We start from the raw sequence: 26,796 nt of genomic DNA, 5'->3' as shown, positions 1-26,796 counted from the left end.
TTGTAAAGATCAAATGAGACAATGCATGCGAACTGCTTAGAATAGGGTCTGGTAAGCCCTTACCAATTTTAGTCATTACTATGACTATTTCCTTTGCCTGGAATTCCCCCCTTCCATTTTGTTAATCTAAATTCTACCTGTTCTTTGAGGTACTGCTCAAGTACCATTTCCTTCAGGGTGCTTTCCCTTAGTAATCTAGTCCTCACAGTTTGGCCCATAATAATAGGGGGTTTATATTGCTCATCATTATTTTATGCATGTTAGTCTCATCCTACCAACTATACTGAGCCAGCAGGCAATGAGACAAAACAAGTGAGACAGATCTAGGTTCATTTCTTAACTCTACCACTTTAGGTATGTGATTTTTTGCAAGTCACTTAGCCCATTTGACCTTCAGTTTTCTTATCTGAAAAAGGGAACAATAATCCTTACCTGGCTAGGTTATTATGGGGATTAGAGATAATATTCTCAAAGCATCTGTGACATAGCCTGCTACATGGCAAGTTGTCAATAAATAGGTACTCTAATAAAAGTTATCAGCTCAGTTTTGTCCTTCATGGTTTAAGAGTACTCCCACCCAGATTTGTCCATCCACTGTCAAAGTTCTGCTGTACCACTCCCTTGCCACACTTTGAAAAGTAGCTTACAAAGGCCCTCACTCTCTCTAGGGTTACTTCAGGAATGGGAAAAAATCTCAAAGAAGACATAAGCAAGGCATTAAGGGCTTTGGGAACACTGGGAGGAAAACTACAAGCTAGGTGGAAGAAAATCCCAGCAGAGAAACTACAGCCAGACCTGGAGCCTCATAGCCTTCCTTAGTTTGGGAGAGGAAACTATCTATAAAGTCTAATAGGTGGTCTATAATTATTCTTGAGGAGCTCTAGACTTAGTCCACACTTACATTCCAATCCTAGCTATGTGACTTTGTACAAAACACTTCTCTGAGTTGTAGAATCTTTATTTGCAAAATGGGGAAGATAACCATCCCTTACTCAGGAGTTATAGTCTGGATTAAGTCCCATGTGTGAAATCACTCAGCATAGTGCCTGAAATACTATCAACTTAAAAAAAAAAAAACAAAACAGGGACCACTTATTTAATAATTAAGATGTGCTAGGCACTAAGTACTTTGCATGCATTAGCTTATTCAATCCTCACTCCAACTTTATCGATAAGAGCTATTCCTCTCTTTACAGATTAGAAAATGAAGACACAGAGAGCTGAATTACTTTGCTAAGGGTATACACACAGCTAGTAACCAGCAGCTGGAAATGAGGCTCAGATACTCCAGCCCTTTCTAAGATATCACACATCTGCTCTTCCCCAAAGAGCTATCTGTCTCAAAAAGCTTGTATACTTGAGGCTTCTCCTAGCCATTCCCTTAAGAAGCAGTCAGTAAAGGAAATCAGTAGTCCTCAAGTTTAAACCATCCCTTCTCTTAGGCAGTGGGGAACTGGGATGAGGAGAAATGAGCAGAGAGGTAAGAAAATGGGAACTACTAGCTAGGCATTTCCAGGCTATTCTATTCCTTAGAAGTAACTATTCCTTACTTCTAAGGACAGGTCAGGACTAACATTAAACACACACCCTATCATTTATTACCCCAAAATTCCTTTCTTGGGAAGCAAAAAGTAAGGGATATTGAAGAAAGAAAGCAGAAGTGGGGAGAGGGGCAGCAGCCATGGCAACCATGGCTTCTAGTTGTACCTACCAGGAAAGTTGCCCAGGGTTGGGAGATGGTTTAGGAGCAGCCAACTCAGATGCTCATCAACAACCCCTCCAGCCAGACCCCAGGGCTTCTTTTTCCAAGTTGGATCCTCCCTTAGCTGAGAGCCATCTGCCTTCCTGTTAAGATCTCCTGAGATGAGGGGCCATCAGCCCAAGTTCCTGAGTGTGATCCAAGGTGCCCAGCCACAGTCAGGTCCCAGTTCCAAGAACAGAAAGGAGCGGAATTGAAGGCAAGGTATGACCATCAGCCTGGTTGGCCCTAGATGTGGCCACAGTCTCAGTGAATGAAAGCCAGTGTTAACTGTATAGTAGTAAAGACACTGCTCAAGAAACCAGCCAGCACCCTGGTGGCAAAGGGAAGGGTAAAAGGCAGTTCCAGTAGCATAAACAGCCCCCCTCTTCCCTACTCCAGCCTCCTCTGAGCCATGGCCCGCCCCCTTCCACAGCTCAGAGGCCAATAAGGAAGTTGGGCCCCCAGCCACTGCTAGAACTCAGGAAAGGAGCAAGGAAATGATGTTTGGGAAAGATAAAGTGGGTGTCTAAAGAGAATTTTTAAAAATACACGTAAGTGAGAGAGAAAAATACCCCAGGCCCATACACTTAAAAGAATTCCTGTGCTTCCTGGACTGAGTTGACCCCACCCAGCCATCTCCGCAAGTCCTCTGGGCCACAGAAAAGGAAAGCCCAGATCAGCCAGGCCTAGTAGCCTCCAGGGCCGGAAGAGCAAAAAGCACTGCAGCTGATTTCACACAGCTGGGGGAATGTGACCTAGAGATTTTCTAAGGTGAAGGTCCTGTTGAGATATAAAGACTCACAAGCCATTCTGGGCCATATATACTGGGTGTGTGCTTCCTATGGGCAACTGAGCAGACCCAAAGAAAACTCCATTTCACCCCAGAGACTCCACCTCCAGAAGGGTGGCACTCAGACTCAGCATCCCTGCCTCTGCCATGAATTTGCTCTGACCTCTGACAACTTACTCCTCTCTGAGCTTCCATTTCCCCTCTGCAAAGTAAAATATTGGACTCCATCATCACAAACAACCCTTCAAGCTATAGTATGCTATGATGTAATAGTCCTAGGCCCCAGGCTGGGGCTTCAACGGTGTCCTCACTGACCTGTGCAATAGCCGGAACCCAGAATAACCCCACATGTGGTTGTTGCATACTCTAAAAGTCCAAGCTCAGGCATCCAAATTTAATTTCTATTGGGGATTTCCCTTCATTATAGTCCTGATCCCCACTCTAGTTTCCTTTGGCCTCTGGTCCAAATTCCAGCAAATTCTGGCTCCTGAAAGGGCTTACGTGAACTCCCACTGGACAAAAAATATGCTAGGGCCTCTCCTCTCTGGGGAAATCATGCCCATAGGCTAGAGGCCACTTCCCCTCTCTCCACTCTGTACCTCCTAGGGAAGTCAGGGTGGATGTTTATCTATTCTACAAAAGTCAGGTACCATTCAAGTAAGTCCATAGGTCCTCCTTTGGTATAAGTATGGTATAGAAAAAGTTTGGTAATTTTTGTGGGCATATGGATCTGGCATGGAGTCTCAGCTTTACTGCTGACTAGTTGTTTTGCCTTGAGCATGTTACAGAACCTCAATTTCCTCAATGCCACAGAACCTCAGAGACATTCCATAAATGGTATCTGTTATTACTATTATCCTCTACCAAAAATAATAATAGGCAAGATACCATTAGTAGCAAGAAAAGTAACTTCTTCAATCTGAATGAAGATGAAAGAGAAAGGATTAGTTAAGAGAAGGCTCAGAAGCTAAACCTAGTACTCTAGAAGAAAGCTTCTCAAACTTTAGCAGGCATACTAAACTAAAGGCATCTTGTTAAAATGTAGATTCTAATTCACAAGGTCTAGAGTGAGCCCTAGCTGGTGTGCCTCAGTGAATTGAGTGCTGGCCTGTCAACCAAAAGGTTGCCAGTTCAATTCCCAGTCAGACCACATGCCTGGGTTACAGGCCAGGTCCCAGTTGGGGGTGTGCAAGGGGCAACCACACATTGATGTTTCTCTCCCTCTCTTTCTCCCAGCCTTCCCCATTCTCTAAAAATAAATAAATCTTTTTTTAAGGAAAAGGTCTAGAGTGAGCTCTATATTCTGACCTTCTAACAAACTCTACAGTAATGCTGATGCTGTGGGTATGATACCTAGACTTTGACAATACACTAGGGAATACAATACCATTAATAGTACACTAGGGAATAAACCTGGCCTGAAACAAACAAACATCAAAATGAACAGTCTCCTCATGCCATTACTCAGGTCTGGGTGTCCAGCCTTTCCTAATTTTCTGGTCACCAAGTACATTCACCCTTCCACTCAGTAACCAAGGCCTTAAAAATGCTTCCCTAGTGAGGCTTGCTGATCCCCACTTCCTAAGAAAGTAAATAGCAACAAGTTTGATAGCAGTCTGGCCCTGTCAGTGGCCAGGTGAGGCTAATGAAATTATAACTAGAAGCACAAGAATGTTCATAGGACTAGTTGGGGTAGGGAGGCAGGTGGGAGTATGATTTGGGTAGTTACCAGATGAGGTGATAGAATAAGCAGGTGGATACACACAGCATATACTTGAGAAATTCTTGGGCAAGGAAAGATAAGAGAGGAATGTGAGCAGTTTGGCTAGTATAGGATTAGGGAAAGAGGCTGAGAGATGGGGTGGGGATAAAGGGGGTACCCTCTCACTTAGCAGAGTTGAGTTCCAGGTAACATGACCAAATATAACCTCCTGGGTAAGTAAAAATGACTGCTTCTTTTCAAGCACTCGGATGATAAGAAGTGAGCATGGGTGCATTGGGGTGTGGGCACATGCAGGCAGAAGTAGCAGATAAGCCAGAAGCTAGCTCCCAGAAGAGTCCTTGTAAAGAATGTTGGGAGAGGTAAGAGGATAGAGGAGGGCCAATTCTGGAAGGAGTCAATCTCTAGCTGTATTAGTGGGCTATCGCCCCAATATCCTCAGACAGTACTAACTGTCTGATCCTGGATCCTAGAAGACCCTTCATGATATACTTAGAGGGAGCCAGGTAAGGGGCAAGCAGAAAGAGAACCATGACTCTGCCATACCCTAGGGCAAGAAGGAAAATATGGTCCCTGTTGCTTGGGTTATACTTAGTCAGAGGTCTGGGTCATAACCTACTCTAGGCTCTTTCGTCTTTTGAAAGTGTTTAGATAAGGAAAAGCACAAAAGAGTGTCCTTGATTACCTCTGTTTACTCTTTGTGGTTCTTCCAGCCTCCCACAACAGCACATTCCACTTGCCCCACATGAAGGAGTCCAAGCTCATTCTGGCTAGCTCAGCAGGAAGGGAAGCCCATACACCAGTGGACAGAACAATGCATGGCTTGTTTATCTGACAGAAGAGGGGGAAATCTGCTTGATCACCAAGGATGGACACAGAGCTACAAAGGCCCACTCACTCCTCATTGTTAGCTGAAGGACCTTGAAGCCTGGTGATACAGAGATCCTTACTACAGACCCAACCAAGGAGGAATAGGGATGTGTTTGTGTGTAAATGCACATGTCTATGTGTGTATGTGTATCTGTGTGTATGTTTATGAGTATATATTTGTGTATATATGCATGTATGTGCACATGTATCTCTGTGTATGTGTGTGTACATATGTATAATTTTAAAGAGAATTTTTAGGACAATAGCTTTCTTTTCAGTCTGGGAAAGTTATAATGAGTCATGTGACATATGAGTACTTTATGTAGACAAAGGTTTTGTTACAAAGTTCTGCCTCCCTACCTTTCCCACATCTTCCACCTTCCCTCAATTATCTAAATAGCCAGGTCAAGATCTTTCTTTTGTTTTTCTCTCTGTTTTTTAATTTTTTTATTAATGTACAATTACAGTTGTCCCCATTTCCCCCCATTACTCTCCCCTGCCCTACCCACCCCTACATCCCACATTCAATCTGGTATTAGCATGGTATCTCCTTCTCCATACTTAACATGAGTCTGTATATTTAAAGGTTTATTTTATTGACAAGGTACAGTTTTTTAAATTTTTTTCAATCACTTTGATAACCTCTGTTGTTCTTTTCTTCTTTAAATTTTAATTTTTTATTGTTATTCAATTACAGTTGTATGCCTTTTCTCCCCATCCCTCCACTCCACCCCAGCTGAAACCCCTCCCTCCCCCACCTCCAACCTCCCCCTTGATTTGGTCCATGTGTCCTTTATAGTAGTTCCTGTAATTCCCTCTCCTCACTGTCCCCTCCCCACTTCCCCCTGACCATTGTTAGATTGGTCTTAACTTCAATGTTTCTGGTTATATTTTGTTTGCATTTTTTCTTCTATTTATTATGTTCCAGTTAAAGGTGAGATCATATGGTATTTGTCCCTCACCACCTGGCTTATTTCACTTAGCATAATGCTTTCCAGTTCCATCCAGGCTGTTGCAAAGGGTATAAGCTCCTTCTTTCTCTCTGCTGTGTAGAATTCCATTGTGTAAATATACCATAGTTTTTGGATCCACTCATTTGCTGATGGGCACTTCGGTTGCTTCCAGTACTTGGCTATTGTAAATTGTGCTGCTATGAACATTGGGGTGCACAGGTTCTTTTGGATTGGTGTTTCGGGGTTCTTAGGGTATAATCCCAGAGTGGAATTGCTGGGTCAAAGGGCAGTTCCATCTTTAGTTTTCTGAAGAAATTCCATAGTGTTTTCCACAGTGGCCTCACCAGTCTGCATTCCCACCAACAGTGCACTAGGGTTCCCTTTTCTCCGCATCCTCTCCAACATTTGTTTGTGGATTTGTTTATGTTGGCCACTCTGACTGGTGTGAGATGGTACCTCATTGTGGTTTTAATTTGCATCTCTCTGATGGCTAGTGATGCTGAGCATCTTTTCATATGTCTCTGGGCCCTCTGTATGTCTTCCTTGGAGAAGTGTCTGTTCAAGTCCTTTGCCCATTTTTTAATTGGGTTGTTGAGACAACTGTACTTGAAAAACAATAAAAACTATACACTGCAGAAAATAAAATAAAATAAAATAAAACATCAAAAAAAGCAAAGGCCATAAAAAGAGACAAAAAAGGACATTTCACAATATTTAAGGGAATAATCAATCCATCAAGAAGATATAAATCTTGTAAACATATATGCACCCAACATGGGAGCACCCAAGTATATAAAGGAAAACTTGAAGGACTTCAGGAAAGATATCGACAGCAACACACTCATGGTAGGAATTTTAACACTACATTGTCAACAATGGACAGATCTTTCAAACAAAGAATCTAGGATACTGTGGCACTGAACAACAGTCTATATCAAATGGACTTAATTGATATATACAGAACCTTTTACCCCAAAGAAACAATGAAATAGATAACTTGAATAATCTTTTAACTCTTAAAGAAATTATATTTTTAGTTAAATTCAGGGAAAAGAAAATAACTGCAGGCCCAGATGGTTTCATTTGCAAATTCTATCAAACATTTAAAGAATAAATAATATCAATTGTACATATAATTTGGAATTCTACAAAATAATCTGGGATAATTTTCCAAATTATTTTATGAAGGAGGTATCATTTTAATACCAAAAACAGAAAAAGGCAGTACAAAAAAGCCCTCCACTACAGACCTATAGGCCAACATCCATCAGAAATATAGATGCAAAAATCTTCAACAAAATGTTAGCAAATAAAATGCAACAGTATATACAGAGGGCCCAGAGACATATGAAAAGATGCTCAGCATCACTAGCCATCAGAGAGATGCAAATTAAAACCACAATGAGGTACCATCTCACACCAGTCAGAGTGGCCAACATAAACAAATCCACAAACAAATGTTGGAGAGGATGAGGAGAAAAGGGAACCCTAGTGCACTGTTGGTGGGAATGCAGACTGGTGAGGCCACTGTGGAAAATGGTATGGAATTTCCTCAGAAAACTAAAAATGGAACTGCCCTTTGACCCAGCAATTCCACTCTGGGATTATACCCTAAGAACCCCGAAACACCAATCCAAAAGAACCTATGCACACCAATGTTCATAGCAGCACAATTTACAATAGCCAATTACTAGAAGCAACCTAAGTGACCATCAGCAAACGAGTGGATCCAAAAACTATGGTACATTTACACAATGGAATTCTACGCAGCAGAGAGAAAGAAGGAGCTTATACCCTTTGCAACAGCATGGATGAAACTGGAGAGCATTATGCTAAGTGAAATAAGCCAGGCGGTGAGGGACAAATACCATATGATCTCACCTTTAACTGGAACATAATCAATAGGAGAGAAAAGCAAACAAAATATAACCAGAGACATTGAAGTTAAGAACAATCTAACAATAGCCAGGGGGGAGTGGGGAGGGGACAGTGAGAAGAGGGGATTACAGGATCTACTATAAAGGACACATGGACAAAATCAAGGGGGAGGGTGCAGGTGGGGGAGTGTGGTGGGTTCAGCTGGGGTGGGGTGGAGTGATGGGGAGAAAAGGCATACAATTGTAATTGAATAACAATAAAAATTTTAAAAAAAGAAAAGAAAATGGAAAATCTTCCTGATGTTCTAGGTCAGGGGTCCTCAACTCCCAGGGCCACAGACTGGTACTGGGCCATACAGCAGAAGATGAGCTTGAATGTAATGTGCTTGAATCATCCCAAAACCATCCCTATACCCCTGGTCCGTGGAAAAATTGTCTTTCAAGATACTGTTCCCTGGTGCCAAAAAGGTTGGGGACTGCTGTTCTAGGTGACCAAGAAGAGTGCTGGGGGCCTATGGTAGACCTGGGAAAAAACCCTGAACTAGCCATGGGAGAGAGCTAGGGAAGCAGGCTGTTGGATACTGCATTCATGTCAGGGTCCACAAAGAGTGTGAATGCCCAGCATTCAGGCAGGAGTGCTGTAATAATGGAGACATTTCCTGTGGTACACTGAAAGACAATGGAACAGAATGCATAATGTCTAATAGTTTGCAACCAGAGAAATCTTCATAAAAGGTCATATTTAAAGTCTGGTCTTGGAGAAAAGATTGAACCAGATGAAAAGTATTTCTATAGAAGGAATAGGATGTTAAAATTATGGAAATGGGAGGGGAAAATTGTGTCCTGAGGGGAGAATGTATGAAGAGGGGTGGTAGAAAGTAAGACTAGAGAGGCAGGCTGGGATAGAACATGAATTATCTAGGTTGTCATGTTAATGAGTTTGGACTTTTCCCACAGGCACTGGGGAGCTAGTGAAGGATTTTAAGCAAGAGAGTGGCAGAACTTGATTTACATTTTGTAAAGATGTATCTCTTACAATTGTGTAGGGAGAAAAGAAGAAGGTGGGCCAGTTAGGAAATACATGTTATAATCCAAGTGATTTATAATTTAGGGGTAGAGTGGGAAGGCAAATTTGACAGTTGTCTTGTCTAGGAGGTAGGACCAACAAATCTTGGTGCCAGATTGGACATATGTGGGGGATAAAGAAGAGGAGGGAATCCAGGGTGTCTACCAGATTTCTCACTCAATAAATGATTCATCCTGTCACCAATTCAAGAGTAGAGGGGCATTATTCCAATTTGGACAAGTTGTTTTTTAAGTATTTCTTATTTTTTAAAGCAATACTTGCAGAAGGCAAGTAATTCAAACAGTACAAAGGCATATACAATGAAAAAGAGTCCCCCACACTCCAGGAAAAAACCACAGTTAACAGTTTATTGTTTATCCCTGAGCAGCAGTATGGCATAGTGTTAAGAGAACAAGCTGTGGTAACCAGACTCCCTGGATCAGCATCCTCCATTGATAGCTGTGTGGCCTTAAGCTAGTTATTTAACATCCCTGCCTCATATTATCTGTAAAATGGGAATTATAATAATAAAACAAAAAAAAAAACATACCAGAATGCTGTTTAGAACTTTGCTATTTGTGTTTAACAATACATCTGGAAGATAAGTACGTATCTGTATATACTTTTTCACAGATTTTTAATAACTGCACAGTATTGCATTGTTTAAATTTTTCATATTTATCTGGAGATCTCATTCAAATGTGGATTAGGATTTAGTAAGACTGGGATGGGGTTGCATTTCTAATAAGCTCTTGGTTTATACAGACACTGCTGGTCCTAGGATCACATTTTGAGTAATAAGGTGTATAACAAGGTAAAGGCACATGTTTCTCTACATGTTTGCCAAAAAATATGTATATTAAATGCTCTGATTTTTGCCATTCTGATATGTGAAAGTTGTAGCTTGAGGTGAGAGTTGTTGCTTAAAGTAATCTATATTTCTTTAATTATGTGTATTATTGGCCATTTTGTCATTTATTTTTATAAGCCAACTATATTTTTCTCTAGACTGCCTATTTAGGTCCTTTTTCTTCTTTTATAATGGTTTGTTGATATTTTCCTTAGTGATTTTCAATTTCATGAGCTCTTTATATATTAAGGGTAACAGTTCTTTCCCATATCAGATGCAAAACCTTCTTCCCACTTTTTTTTTGTCTCTGGATTTTGTTTACATCTTTTAGTGGTGCTATAAACTTAACTTTCATGTACTCAAGTTTAACTTCATGGTTTCCTTTGTGTCTTCCTTAGAAAGACCTTTAATATTTCAAGATATAATCTTATATTAAAATAATATACTAAACTACATCTTTGGACCAATTTCTAGACTCCATTATGGTCCATTGATCTGTCTGTTCATTTGCTAGTACCAAACTGTTTTAATTAGTGTACATTTAAAATATGTTTCAATAGGATTAGTCCATGTCTCCATTATTACTCTTCTTTTTCAGATCTTTCCTGACTCATTTTACAGATTTATATTTTCACATGCACTTTAGAATGAGCTTGGGCATGTTGGATTATGATGTGTCTTGGAAACAACCTGGAGAAGTGTAGCATACCATTGAAAATGATAATCTGGAATCTAGAAGTATGGTCTTCTCTGGATATAGATATCTTGGAGTCATCAGTGATATCTGAAGCTTCTCAAGAAAAGTACATAGCATGAAAAGGAAGATCCGAGATGGAACTCTAGGTTATGGTTCTCCATATTCAGTCCTCAGACTAGTAGCACCAGCATTACCTGACAACTTCTTGGTCAGAAACTGTTCAGGGGATTCTAGTGCACACTCAAGTTTGAGGACTACTACTTTAGAGTGTACCAGAGGCTGTTAAGAGACAAATTAAGAAAAAGAGCTGAAAATAAGTAGTAGAAGGAAAACCATAAGAAAGAGATGTTTGATAACTCATCAAAGGGAAAATTTTCAGACAGACATGCTCAACCAACTATTTCTAAAAGGTTTTATTTCTAAAGGTACTATTTCTAAAGGGTTTTATACGTAGCACCTCATTTACCCATATAACTCTGTAAGGTAGATATCATTATCACCATATTACAGATGAGGAAATTATGATTAAGTAACTTACAGGTCAGCCAGTAGATATGTGATTTGACACCAGTTCTGTTATATAACATGGGCTATCTATGTTCCTTCCACTGCACTACACTGCTGAAAAATGGCCCACTGGAAAAAGATAAGGAAAGTTGCTCCTTGGGTTTTTTTTTTCAATCTGGAGGGCATTAATTCATTTTGGAACTATACAGAGAAGAGTTGTCATATAGGCAGAAGGCAGGGTGCAGTGAAGAAATGGGAGATGAGAAAATGGAGACAATGAGTATAAGGATACTTTTTAAATATTTTTTATTTATTTTTTAGACAGAGGGGAAGGGAGGGAGAAAGAGAGGAGGAGAAACATCAATGTGTGGTTGCCCCTTGTGCACGCCCTACTGGGGCCCTGGCTTGCTGCCCAGGCATGTGCCCCTACTGGGAATTGAACTGGTGACCCTTTGGTTCACAGGTCAGTGCCCAATCCACTGAGCCACACCAGCCACAGCATAAGAATACCTTTTAAGAGTCTAAGAAGCCTGGCTGTGAAAGAAAACAATTGGGACTTCTGGCTAATATGGAGGCAGAGGTAGATGCACTTTGCCTACTTGCACAACCAAAAGAAGGACAACAACAAATTTAAAAACAAAAAACAACCAGAACTGCCAGAAAATCAAACTGTTTGGAAGTCCAACAACCAAGGAGTTAAAGAAGAAACATTCATTCAGATTGGTAGGAGGGGCAGAGATGGGAAGCTGGGTGAAGAGGATGAGTGGCAAGGCAGTGGTTGGCAGACCGGGTAGTCCCAGATTTGCATGAGGATAATCCTGGAGGAACAGCTAGGGAGCAAGACAGACCATGCAACCCAGTGTTCCAGTCTGGGGGGAGAAGCCTCAAAACCTCTGGGTGTAAAAATCTGTGGGGGTTGCGGCAGTGGGAGAAACTCCCAGCCTCACAGGAGAGTTCATTGGAGAGACCCACAGGGTCCTAGAATGTACATAAACTCACCCACCTGGGAATTGGCACCAGAAGGGCCCCATCTGATGTGGGTGGCAGGGGAAGTAACTGAAAGCCAGCTGAAAGCCTAGCAAGCAGCATTGTTCCCTCTCTGCCCCTTTCCCCACATACAGTGCCACAATGCAGTGACCTGGGTTGCTCTGCCCTGGCGAATACCTAAGGCTCCACCTCTTCAAACATGACAGGTGGGCCAAGACAAAGAAATATGGTCCAAATGAAAGAATAGATCAAAGCTCCAAAAAAAGAACTAAGCAATAAAGAGATAGCTAATCTATCAGGTGCAGAACATTGGTAATCAGGATGCTCACAGAAATGGTTGAATATGGTCACAAAATAGAGAAAAAAGTGAAGGCTATGAAAAGTGAAATGAAGGAAAATGTACAGGGAACCGACAGCGGGAAAGGAAACCAGGACTCAAATCAACAATTTGGAGCAGAAGAAAGAAATAAACATTCAACCAGAACAGGATGAAGAAACAAGAATTCAAAAAAAAAAAAAAAATGAGGAGAGGGTTAGGAACCTCTGGGACAACTTTAAATGTTCCAACATCTGAATCATAGGGCTGCCAGAAGGAGAAGAGGAAGAGCAAGAAATTGAAAACTCATTTGAACAAATAATGATGGAGAACTTCCCCAATCTGTCAAAGGAAATAGATTTCCAGGAAGTCCAGGAAGCTCAGAGAGTCCCAAAGAAGTTGGACCCAAGAAAGTACACACCAAGGCACATCATAATTACATTACCCAAGATGAAAGATAAAGAGAGAAATTTAAAAGCAGCAAGGGGAAAGGGAACAGTTACCTACAAAGGAGTTCCCATAAGGCTACCAGCTGATTTCTCAAAAGAAACCTTACAGGCAAGAAGGGGCTGAAAAGAAGTATTCAAAGTCATGAAAGGCAAGGACCTACAACCAAGATTAGTCTATCCAGCAAAGCTTTCATTTAGAATGGAAGGGCAGATAAAGTGCTTCCCAGATAAAGTCAAGTTAAAGGAGTTCATCATCACCAAGCCCTTATTATATAAAATGTTAAAGGACTTATCTAAGAAAATCAGCAGGGAGGCAGTGGGAGGAGAATGGACAAAAAGGTACAGGCAATAAGAAACATAAATGGTAGGTAGAAAATAGACGGGGTGGGGGGAGGGGTTAAGAATAGTATAGGAAATAGATAAGCCAAAGAACTTATACGTATGACCCATGGACATGAACTAAGGTGGGGGGGATGCTGGTGGGGTTTTGCAGAGCAGAGGGGACTAAAGGGGAGAAAAAAAATGGGACAATGGTAATTGCATAATCAATAAAATATATTTTAAAAAATTAAAAAAAGAAAACAATTGGTGGTTGGAGAAGGATGCAGGTTAAGGGCAGGTGATGATTTTTGGATGAAGTGACCACCTGAAGATATTTTTGTGGATTTTAAATTAGTTTAAATTAGAAATAGCATTCTATAGGTCTAGGACAATATCTGGTCCTGGTCTCTTTCCTGAGCACCACACCAATTCTACCTATGCTCCTGAACTGCCTGTTGAATCTCTACATATCTCATCAACTACCTCGCCCTAAAGACAAAACGTAACAAAAACCAAGCAAACATTGACACAAAACCTACATCCTCCTAACTTATCTTTTTGTTTTGTCTTATTGGTTTCATTTAAATACTTAAAAGTCTGACTGGATCAAACCTTGTAACCATTGTTTAACTCCTCCTCTTCTTCAGCCTGAATCAGTCACCATGTCCTGGCTATGAAACATCTCACCCATTAACTTGTTTTCTCTATTCCTACTGTCCATACTCCATACAAGCAGCCATGTCACATGAACTCACAAATCACACCAATTCCCACAAACATCAATTTCATTCTTGTTTACCTACTCACAATTCTGCAATGTTTCTCCATTGCCTACTAAATAAAGTTTGCTTTTCTGAGCCTTCTATAGATTGTTCAAATTTACCTCTCACTGATCCCCTACATAAATCTTAAGTCAGATGGGACTCCTTAATATTTCCCAAACCTTCACTTCTGTCCATCCCCTCTTTATACCGTCCCACACACCTTTTAGGAATTGGCTAAACTCTAACACCACCCCTTTTTGAAAGCTACTTGTGCTGTTCTTCCAGTCATCAAAATGAATGCTGTTATCACTCATCTATCTCCTTGCTCAATCACTTCACCTATATGTGCCTTATCTTTCTCCGCTAGAGTTCAAGGCTAGAGCATACTTCTGTCCTGCTGAGATCACAACCACACTGCTTAACATGCCACTGTGTATATTTTAAGCATTCAAGCTCAAAAATATTTATTATATTAATGAGATTATATCATGAAAACTTGCTATATAAAGATATACATGGTGAATTAATATTTAGAAAGTAGCTACTTTCTTTTAAACTTTTAAATGCCTTATTAAAAACAGTACATATTCATTGGCTTCTAGGCACTTTCTCATGAAGTATTGTACCTATTTAATCCTTACCAGATCCCTGTCAGGTTGGAATTATTATCCTGAATTACCCATAAAGACAAAGCTATGAGATGGTTAAAGACTGGCCCAGTAGTATTTCCACTGTTTCCACTGAGGACTCAGAGCCTTCAATAAAAACCCCCAACCCCATTGCTCTATCCTCCATACCACATATTCCTTTCTTCCATTTTTGAAAAGCGTCCCATCGTTCTTAGTTGAATTGTAAACATTATTTTCTATAGTCTTGATGTAAGAAAATTCTAAATAACAAAAGAGATAAATAATTAATATATTTATATCTCAAGTTTAGCATCTAATTACAATTACTCTGAATAATGAAAAAAAGCACCTTTGTGTCCCCAAAGTAAACTTGTGCCATAATGCAAAGGGAGATGAGATACATTAGAGAATTATATTAACATTCATGGTTATACATCTTATGCTTCAAAAATGAATTGTTTGACAACAAGGGAAAATGACTATGGTAAGGATTATGGCAAAAGCACATAAAGTTAATTGACTATAATCGACTCTCAATTAAGCACATTTTAGGTGTTTCATTTTATTTGTGTTTCTGATTTATTATTTAAAAACACCATGAACTAATCTACCAGAATATATATCCCTATTAAAGATGACTGAAATGAAAATATGTACACATAAAGTGAATTAATTTTTATGAAACATAGTAGATATATCACTTAAGGGAGATTTGTCCCATAAATGCAATAACCTACACATAATGAGGTGTCAACTTCTTCAGTGATACTTGGTCTAAAACACACACATACACTTTGGGGTGAAATTTAAATCTATTGGGAGAAAAATATTAGATTAAAATCTCTTTTTTTTTCAGTATCTCCTAATGCATGCTTTATTAAACAGCACACCTCCAAAGAAACAGGAGGAATGCAGAATACAAATGACAACATTTTCCCACTGACTGAGACTGACCCAGCTTCAAGTCAGAAAAGATGCCTTCACTCAACTCATAGCTATTGGATGTCTTAATATAAGAAGCCAACAACCTTCAGCTCAGTTACAGACCCACACCTAGCACCTTAACTCTCACCCCATCCCAAAGCTAATTAACTCAGTTTATTTTTAAATATATTTTATTGATTATGCTGTTACAGATGTTCCCCCTTTGTCCACCTCCACCCGGTAACCCCCTTCCCTCCTGCGATTCCCCCATTAGTTCATGTCCATGAGTCTTGCATATAAGTTCTTGGGCTTCTCCATTTCCTATACTATTCTTAACTTCCCCGTTTATTTTATGCCTACCAATTATACTTCTTATTCCTTGTATCTTATTCCCCATTCTCCTCCTTCCCCCTCCCAGCTGATAACCCTCCAAATGATCTCCATACCTATGATTCTGTTCCTATTCTGGTTGTTTGGTTAGCTTTTTCATTTAGATTCAGTTATTGATAATTGTGAATTTGTTGCCTTTTTAATGTTTATAGTTTTGATCATCTTCTTTTTCTTAGTTAAGTCCCTTTAATATTTCATATAATAAGAGCTTGGTGACGATGAACTCCTTTAATTTTACCTTATCTGGGAAGCACTTTATCTTCCCTTCCATTCTAAATGACAGCTTTGCTGGATACAGTAATCTTGGATGTAGGTTCCCTGCTTTTCATCTTTCATCACTTTGAGTACTTCTTGCCAGTCCCTTCATGCCTGCAAGGTTTCTTTTGAGAAATCAGCTGACAGTCTTATGGGAACTCCTTTGTGGATAACTCTCTCCTTTTCTCTTGCTGCTTTTAAGGTTCCCTCTTTATCTTTATTTTTTGTCGAGACTGGCAAGCATCCAAGGTCAAGGCAAAGCTAAAACCTGGATGACTGAGAGAGACTCAATTATCCTCTCAGCCCAACTTACACTTTCTTTTGCTTTGGGCTCCACTGAGGTGCAAGGTTATTGCTGAGGATAATATTCACAGGGGAGGGAAAGGAATAGGCATGTATAGCCTGAGGACTTTTAAGGTCACACAATTAGTTTTTGAAGATCTCACCTAAAATATTCAATTTAAAGCCTCTGAAAATATTACTGAGACAGAATCAAAGTAGGTAGGTAGGTAGGTAGGTAGGTAGGTAGGTAGGTGTGAACCAACTGAGCTGTTACAGAGAGTGAATGGCATATAGAGTCAGACAGACTTGGCTATGAGAGTAGACATGTTAATTACTTCATTTCTTTGTACCTCAATTGCCTCATCTGTAATATGGGGATATATTCATCCCTATACCTCATAAGAGACTTGTAACAGTTAAATGGCATGATGCACTTGAGAACTGCTAGCACTGTATCTGACCCACAGTAAGCATTGGGATAGAGGCAGAACTAACGTTTGCAGAGTGTCTATTAAATCTGAAAGTATTCATGGTTCTGGCTACCTCTTCACACTTAGGTGGGAAGGTACCTTGGAAAAACCCTTCAGCCTGAATTTAAAACCCTAAGGAGAACTTAGTTTATCCCTTACCAGTCTTAATATTTTCAAACCAACTACTGGGTAAAGTATGGATACAGCACTACCTCAGTGAGCTGTAAAACTATAATAGTCCCAATGACTGGAATTCCCCCAATCTCAGTAATGATGATACAGGGAAAAGAGATGGGTTCTGGAGTTGCGCATACACACTGAATTTGAGTCCCAGCCCTGACACTTTTTAGCTATGTGACTTTAGACAACTGAAATGTTCATTCTGAATCTTGGTTGCCTTGCATAATACATACTTTGTAGAGCTGTGGTGAGAACTCAATAGATGTAAGGTGCCATCACTATTGTATTCTTGTGATCACATGAGGTGTCAGCCAAGCAAGCTTCTTAGATCTTGGAATATAATACACAGGCAACGCAGAGTTACTTTCTCTGTCCAGCTGTGGCAAACCAATGGAAGGGAAGAAGAAATTCTTTTGACTATGGCCTGAAAAGTGGCTTCTAGCAATTCTCCTATCCTGGGGCACTCAGCATAATAGTGATCCTCAATTACATATAAGAGGTCAGCCATATTCCCCATCACTTCATGAGTGCCTCTTCCACTCCTTAAACTTTCTTTTATTAAACCCAAAGTTTCTCCCAATAGAAAAATACCCTAATCTCATATAAAATTCATACACAAAAACCACTTTTTAAGTTTTGTTCAAAATCTTCCATTCTGTTGGAAGGGCCACTGGTACTATAAGAAATTTATTCCTAAAGTGCAAAGAGTGACAACCTCAGGTAAGTAACTTTCACTTTGTGTAAGTTTAAATCAACAAATTTTATGACTGAGAGAAAGAGAAGGGTAGGTGATGTTCTTCTCTTCCTCTAGAGAGAAAACCTACCTTGTATAACTTCTCAAAGACTATTCAAAGGCATACATTAACTTTATCCTTAACAAAATTGAAGGATATTCTGCACCCTCATCATAGGAAAAAAATGAAGAATATATATTTTCATTAGGAGCCAGAGACATAATCATTTTTAGCTGAACAAAGATGCCAAAACAGCCAACCAATGCTTTCCCTATGATTAGCTGGAGAGCAATCAGTACACTATTGCAAGTTTGGAGCTTTCACTCAAAATAGCAACTGGCCTGCAGTCCAGGAAGCTGGCAATTCAGAGACAATTCTCCAGAAGGGATCTTGACACTTGCACTAAGATCTAGGGTTCACATACTCATCAGAACTCAAGTTTACAACTGGGGCTTGAAGAAGCTGTTAATTAATAGGACTGGTAAGACATACTGAATATCTTCAAGATTTATATTTTTTTCATCAGCTAAAGGAAAAACCTATAGTGCTTAAGGTTTACTTAGTTTAACTGTTTTAATAAAGACACTGGATTTTTTAAAAAGATTTTATTTATTTATTTTTAGAGAGAGGGGAAGGGAAGAAGAGAGGGAGAGAAACATCAATGTGTGGTTGCCTCTGTAGCACCCCCTACTGGGGACCTGGTCCACAACCCAGGCATGTGCCCTGACTGGGAATCAAAATGGCAACCGTTTGGTTCACAGGCCCGTGCTCAATCTACTGAGCTACACCAGCCAGGGAAAGACACTGGGTTTTTTAAAATACATTTTAGGTTTTAGGTTGTAGTTTTAGGTTCACGGCAAAATTAAGAGGAAGGTACAGAAATTTTCCATCTGTTCCACATGCGTCACTCCCGTCATTATGAACATCTGCAACCAAAGTGGTACATTTGTTACAATTGATGAACTTACACTGATGCATCATAATCACCTGAAGTCTACAGTTTACATCAGGGTTTACTTTTGGTGTTTTAGATTCTATGGGTTTGGACAAATATGTAATGACATGTATCCACTATTAAAGTATCATGCAGAATACTTTCACTACCAGTTTATTTATCCATTCACCCATCGAAGGACATCTTGGTTGCTTCCATGTTTTGGCAATTTGAATAAAGCTAATGTAAACATTGTATGCATGTTTTGGTGTGACCATAAGCTTTCAACTCCTTTGGGTAAATACCAAGGAGCTCAATTACTGGATCATATAAGGGTATATTTAGTTTTGTAAGATACTGCCAAACTGTCTTGTAAAGTAGCTGTACCATTTGCATTCCCACCAAAAATGAATAATAGTTCCTGTTGCTCTACATCCTCACCAACACTTGATATTATTAGTGTTCCAGATTTTGGCTATTTTAATTGGTATGTAGTTATATTTCATTGTTGTTTTAATTTGCATTTCACTGATGAGATATGACATACAGAATCTGTTCATATACTTATTTACTATCTGTCTATCTTCTTTGGTGAGTTGTCTGTTCAGGTCTTTGTCCCATTTTTTTGATTAGGTTGTTTGTTTTTTATGCTTGTGTTTTAAGATTTCTTTGCATATTCTAGATAACAGTCCTTTATCAGATGTATCTTTTACAAATATTTTCTCCCAGTTTATGGCTTGTCTTTTTATTCTCTTGGCATTATCTTTCACAGAGCAGAAATCTTTAATTTTAATGAATTTTAGCTTGTCAATGACTGGTTTTATAGATTATGCCTTTAGTGTTATATCTAAAAAGTCATCACCTCACCCAACATCATTTAGCATTTTGTTTATGTTATATTCCAATCTTATATTTTTACATTTTATGTTTAGGTGTATGATCAATTTTGAATTAATTTTTATGAAGGATGCAAGGTTTGTGTCTACCTTCATTTTTTGTAAGACATTTGACTTTTAATTAAAAATTATTCAATTTAGACATTATTTTTTTAAATTTTTCAATTACAGTTGACACACATTATTTTATGTACACTTCAGGTATATATCATAGTGGTTATACATTTATATAATTTATGAAGTGATCCCTCTGATAAGTCTGGTACTTACCTAGCACCATATTTAGTATACTTAATCTTGAATTTATTAAGGATATGGGGGGTAAGTCTTGGAAATCTCAGGATGATGGGTTAAAATATTATTGAGACTTGTGCTTGTTTCCTCTAGTATAACTCATCAGGAGAAAATATTTGCAAAACACATATCTGTTAAAAGACTAGTATCTAGGATATATAAACCCATTTTAAAACTTGAGAGTATAAAACAAAGAATCCAATTAGAAGAGTCTTAATGTAATAAAGAAGGCTTCTATTATATTAAGAAGGCAGACCTGCTAGAGACCTTGAGTTTGAGGGAAAAACACATGATAAATTCTATGGGTTTTCTTTTTTGCCTTATATAGACCAGTTCTGGAGATGAGAAGCAACAACCTGGAAATGCTAATGGGCACAGACAAAATAAGTCATAACCAGAGCCTGCCAAACATTATAGAACAAAAATATAGCCTCATCCCCATTCATGTCAACCAAGGCTGAGTGAATGGGCAGCCTATACTTCCACACTGGTTAGGATATCAGAAGGTCTTTTCTGACATCACCACAGCCAAGGTGGTGGTAGAAAAGTCTGAATATGGAGAAAGGACTTTCATCCATGCTGGGAGCATGGGCATGTACACCCAGCTGGGAGTAATAAGGAGCCACTTAACTTCCCTATTGAGGTGGTGTCAGAGGAGGCCTTATGGAGAGTCAGAACGTCCACCACTATCCAAGAGTAAGGAGGCATCTCTCTTCTATGTGGTGTCAGAAGAGGTCACATGGGGAGCAGCAAAAAGGCACCCTAGCCCTCCCAGAAAGGGAAATATCAGTGGAGGCTCAGGAAAAAGCAGCTTTCTTCCACGGTTAACAATAAATGCCAAGTGGGGAACCTAAACTTATACCTCCAGGTGGTAGTAATGAGGCAGCAACCATTTCCCCCTGCCTGACTGCTGTCAGAGGAAGTCATCTAAAACAGAAATTTTAAATATGATCCAAAGTCTCATAACATAATACTCAAAATGTGTAAATGCAATCAAGAATCACTCATCATACTAAGAATCAGGAAGACCTCTGAATGAGAGAAGATAGTCAATAAATACCAAAATCAAGATAACAGAAATGTTAAGATCATATGACAAAGCAGCCATCATAAAAATGTTTCAACGACCAATTACAGATATGTGTGAAACAAATGAAAAAATATAAATTCTCATCAAAGAAATAGCAACTCTTGGGAAAGAAATAGAACTTATAAAGAAGAATCAAATAAAAGTCTTAGAAACTTAAAATACAATATTGAAAACAAGAAACTAAGCGAATAGTTTCAACAGGAGAAGGAAGGACATACAAAAAATCAATGAACTCAAAAACAGGACAGCAAAAATTACCCAATATAAAAAACAAAGACTGAAAAAGTAAAAAGAGCCTCAGGGACCTGTTGGACTATAATGAACAAGGTAACATTAATGGCATCAGAGCTCCAGAAGGAGAGAAGAAAGAAAGTAGGGCTAAAACAAATGTATTTTAAAAAATGCCTCAAAACTCCTAAATTTGGCAAAAGACATAAAACTTCAATCAGGAAACTAAGCAAACCCCAATAAGATAAACTCAAAGAAATTCACACCAAGATACATCTTAGCCAAATGTCTGAAAGCTAAAGACAAAGAAAAAAAAATCTTGAAAACAGAGAGAAATAACACCTTACCTGTATACAAACAAATAATTTGAAAAACATATGATTTATCCTCATAAATTGACACAGCCAGAAAAAAAGTGGCACAATATTTTTTAGCTACTGGAAGAGAAGACTGTCAATCCCAGATCCTATATCCAGACAAAAATATCATTCAGGAATCAAAGGGAAATCAAGACATGCTCAGATGAAGGAAAACAAAGAAAATTCATCACTAGCAGACCTATTCTAAAAGAATGGCTAAAGGAAGTTCTCTAAACAGAAAGGAAATGATAAAAGAAGGAATTCTGAAATATCAGGAAAGAAGTAACAACACAGAAATACACACACACACACACACACACACACACACACCAGACTTCCTTCTCCTCTTGAGTTTCTAAATTATGTTTGATGGTGGAAACAAAACTTACTTCCAATATCTGATATGGTTCTTAATGTATGTAGAGTAAAAATTGAAGACAATTTTATTATAAATTAAGGAGTACAAAGGGATATAAAAATTTTATACTTCACGCAAAGTGGTAAATGACAACACAAATAAACTGAGATAAATTATGTATATACAATGTAATATCTATAGCAACCACTAACAAATCTATATGAAGAGATATATGCCCAAACTAGAGATAAATAAAAATGGGATTTTAATAAATGTTTAAGTAACCCATAGTAAGGCAGGAAAAAAGAAAGAAAACAGAAATAAAAAACAAAGTGTACAAAGAGAAAACCAATTAAAATGTTAAACTTAAGTCCTAACATATCACTAATTACAGTAAATTTAAATGGTGATTAAAAGACAGAGATTGGCAGAGTGGACAAAAAACACATTACCCATCTATATACTGTCAAAAGTAACTCACTTCAAATTAAACAATACAGGAAGGTTGAAAGTAAAAGGATGGGAAAATATGTGATGTAAATACTAATCAAAACAAAGAAGGAATGGCTATATTAATAGCAGATAAAGCAGGTTTCAGAACAAAGAAAATTACTGGAGAAAGAGAGGGTCATTGCAAAAAAATGACCACCAAGATGACATAATGATCCTAAATATGTATGCATCAAAACAGAACTACAAAATATATGAGCAGAACTGATAGAATTGGAAAGAGAAATAGACAAATCCACAATTACACTTGGAGACATCTATACTCCCCTCTCAACTACTTCGAATAGAGCAACTAGATAGAAAATAATTGAGAGTATTGAATAGTTCAACACTACCAGCAACCTGCACGATCTCATCTACATTTATAGAATACCTTACCTACCCAACAACAGTAAAATGCACATTATTTTCAAGTGCTTATGGAACAAATACCAAGATAGACTATGCCTGGGATATAAGACAAACCTGAATAGATTTAAAAGAGTTGAAGTCATACACACTATATTCTCTAACCACAATGAACTCAAACTAGAAATAAATACTAGAAAACAAATGGAAAATAAAAAACATTTCTAAGTAATCTATGAATCAAAGAGGAACTCTCACAGAAATCAGAAATTACATTAACTGAATGAAAATGAAATACAACATTCCAAAATTTGTGAGGCACAGCTGAAGCAGTGTTAAGAGCAAAATTTAAAGCACTAAATGCTTATATTTGAAAAGAATAAAAGACTTACCTAAAGCTCACATGCCAAAAAAAAAAAAAACAGAAAAAAAAGAGTACAATAACCGAAAGCAAGTACAAAGAGTACAAATAAGAGCAAAAATCACTGAAATTGAAACCAAAAATTAGAGAAAATCAATGGGAAAAAAGCTGATTTTTCAAAAAGGCTAATAAAATTGAAAAACCCCTAGCAAAATTGACTTCCAGTCAAGATGGAGGTGAGGGTAGACACACTTCGCCTCCTTGTGCAACTACAAAAAGGAATTACAACTAAATCTCAAAACAGCACTTAGAACTGTCATAAAATCAAACTGTATGGAAGTCTGACAACAATGGATTTATAGAAGCCACATTCATCCAGACAGTTAGGAGGGGTGGAGATGCGGAGACAGGGTAGAGAGGTGAGGAGATGTGGTGTAGTCCAGAGAGGCAGCTGTGGTGGCATAACAGACACAGTCAGTACCACATTCATGTGTGGTGGATAAAAATCAGGAAGGATATGTTGGGAACAGTGGATCCCAGCCCCAGGCCAGACTGCACAGCCCAGAGTTCTAGCACCGGGAAGATAAATCCCCATAACTGCTGGCTATAAAAACCATTTGGGGTTGGGGTAGTGGAATAAACTGCCAGATTCTCAGGGGGCTGTGCTTAAAGGGCCTGCACGGTCTTAAAACATATGCAAACACACCCACTAGGGATTCGGCACCAGGGCAACAGCTGGAAGGGTACCAGTCCCATATGGAGAGTGGGAGAAGTGACTGGAAATGGGGCAAGTGCTGGGCAAACCCCTAGAAGACAGGAAGCAGCACAATACCCTCTCCACGCCCTCCCGCCACACAAAGCCACAAAGCAATGAAGTGGGTCACTCCACCCTGGTGATTACCTAAGGCTCTGCCCCATACAATTTACAGGTGCCTTTTACAGGGAGTCAAAGCAGCTCTACCTAATACACAGAAATAAACACAGGGAGGCTGCCAAACTGAGTAGACAAAGAAACATGGCCCAAATGAAAGAACAGATCAAAACCCCAGAAAAACAACTAAATGAAACGGAGATAGTCAGCCTATCAGATGCATAATTCAAAACACTGGTGATCAGGATGCTCACAGAACTCACTGAGTATGGCAACAACATAAAGAAAGAAATGAAAGCTACACTAAGTGAAATAAAGAAAAATCTACAGGGAACCAACAGTGAAGGGAAGGAATCTGGGGCTCAAGTCAATGATTTGGAACATAAGGAAGATATAAATATTCAACCACAACAGAATGAAGAAACAGGAATTAAAAAAACAAAAACAAAAACAAAAACAAAAAACAGGGAGAGTATAAAAAGACTGTGGGACATCTCCAAAAGTGCCAACAACTGAATCATAGGGATGCCAGAAGGAGAAGAAGAAGAGCAAGAAATTGAAAACTTATTTGGAAAAATAATGAAGGAAAACTTCCCTAATTTGGTGAAGGAAATAGACATGCAAGTCTAGGAAGCACAGAGAGTTCCAAACAAGTTGTATTCAAAGAGATATACACCAAGACACATCATAATTAAAATGCCAAAGGTGAGAAGGAGAGAATCTTAAAAGCAGCAAGAGAAAAGCAGAGAGTTACCTACAAAGGAATTCCCATAAGACTGTCAGCTGATTTCTCAAAAGGAACTTTTCAGGCAAGAGGAGTCTGGCAAGAAGTATTGAAAGTAATGAAAGGTCAGGACCTACCACTAGATTACTCTATCCAGCAAAACTATCATTTAGAATGGAAGGGCAGATAAAGTGCTTCCCAGACAAGGTCAAGCTAAAGGAGTTCACCATCCCCAAGCCCTTATTATATGAAATGTAAAAGGGACTTATCTAAGTAAAAGAAGATGATCAAAACTATGAACATTAAAATGCCAACAAATTCACAACTATCAACAACTGAATCTAAAAAACAACAACAACAAAAAACCTAAGCAAACAACTACAACAGGAACAGAATCATAGGCATGGAGATCACTTGGAGGATTATCAGCTGGGAAGGTGAAGGGGGAAAATGGGAGAAATGGTGAGCAATTAAAAAGCAAAATTGGTAGGTACAAAATAGACACGGGGAAGTTAAGAATAGTATAGGAAATGGAGAAGCCAAAGAACTTACATGCATGACCCATGGACATGAAATAAAGGGGGAATGCTGGATAGAATTGGATACTGGGTGGAGTAGGGCAAGGGGGAAAATTGGGACAACTGTAATAACATAATCAATAAAATATACTTAAAAAAAGAAAAACATCTAGCAAAATTAGCAAAAGAAAAACAGAGAGAAGATACAAATTACCAGTATCAGGAATGAAACAAGGACTATTACAGACTTTGCAGATATCAACAAGACAACTTTGCATACTTAAATTAAAATTTTTCAAAAAAGATATCCTCAGGCCCAGATGGTTTCACTAGAGAAGTCTACCAAATGCTTAAAGAAGAATTAGAACTAGTTCTACACAATATCTTCCAGAAAATCAAAGAGGAGGAAATACTTCTCAATTCATTTTTTGCTTATTTGCATTTTATTTTTTATTTTATTTTTCCATTATCATTTAGTCCCTTTATACCCCCTTCCTCCATAATCACCACATTGTTGTCCATGTCCATGAGTCCTTTCTCCTTTTTGCTCGATCCCTCCACCCCTAGGCGCCCCATCTTAGCTGTCAGCCTGCTCTCTATCAGTGGATCTGTCTCTATTTTGCTTGTTAGTTCAGTTTGTTCATTAGATTCCACATATGAGGACCTGGAAAACATTATGCTAAGTGAAATAAACTGGTCAGAAGAAGGAAAATACCATATGATTTCACCAATTTATTTTTTAAAACTAGAATAACCCTGATGTAAAAACCAGACCAACAGAGTATGAAAATATAAACTACAAACCTGAAGAATAATGACACTCTTAATTTAAAAATCCTTAATAAAATATAAGAAAATAGAATTTGGCAATATATTAATAAAATCTATATAATGTGTCCAAGTGGGGTTTATTCCTGAGATGTAAAGCTGGTTCAATTAGTCAATGACCTCCCAACAAACAAAAGTCCAGGACCAGACAGCTTTACTGGTAAATTTTATCAAACACATTCAAAGAAGATTTAATACCCATTCTTCTCAAACTCTTCCAAAAAATTGAAGAAGAAGGTAAGCATTCAAATTCCTTTTACAATGTTAACATTGTTCTGATACCAAAACCAGACAAGGACAATGTGCACACACAAAAGGAAATAATAGGTCAATGTACTTAATGAATGTAGATGCACATCTCAACAAAATATTAGAAAACTGAACTCAACAATACATTTAAAGGGTCATATACCATGATCAAGTGGAATTTATTCCAGGGATGCAAGGATAGCTCAACATCCACAAATAAATTAATGATATATACCATATCGACAAAACCATGGATAAGATTTATATCATTATGTCAATATGCAAAGAAAGAATTAGACAAATTTCAACATCCATTTATGATTTAAAAAGCTTTCAACAAAATGGGTATATAGAGAACCTAACTTAAAATAATAAAGTCCATATATGACAAACCCACAGATAACATCATATTCCATGGTGAAAAGCTAAAAGTTTTTACCTTTTCCTCTAATATCA

The 26,796-nt window shown here is 38.5% G+C and overlaps 1 protein-coding gene across 2 annotated transcripts in view; it reads right to left on the bottom strand.

The window, feature by feature from the left end:
- The window catches only part of SHROOM4 (shroom family member 4), a 229,667-nt gene that overhangs the window by 56,860 nt on the left and 146,011 nt on the right, over nucleotides 1–26,796 (bottom strand). Inside the window, exon 1 of one of the 2 annotated variants that reach the window (XM_045187591.2) lies at nucleotides 1,712–2,069. The exons of the other annotated variant lie outside the window; for it this stretch is intronic. The gene's annotated coding sequence lies outside the window, so the exon portion shown is untranslated. Of the gene's footprint in view, nucleotides 1–1,711; nucleotides 2,070–26,796 lie in introns of those variants that run through there. 2 annotated transcript variants of the gene reach the window in all.

Source organism: Desmodus rotundus, chromosome X (genome assembly GCF_022682495.2).
Source record: "Desmodus rotundus isolate HL8 chromosome X, HLdesRot8A.1, whole genome shotgun sequence".
NCBI classification, from domain to species: domain Eukaryota; kingdom Metazoa; phylum Chordata; class Mammalia; order Chiroptera; family Phyllostomidae; genus Desmodus; species Desmodus rotundus.
Note: the sequence above shows the minus strand (reverse complement) of the source record. Positions and strands in the feature narration are given on the sequence as shown.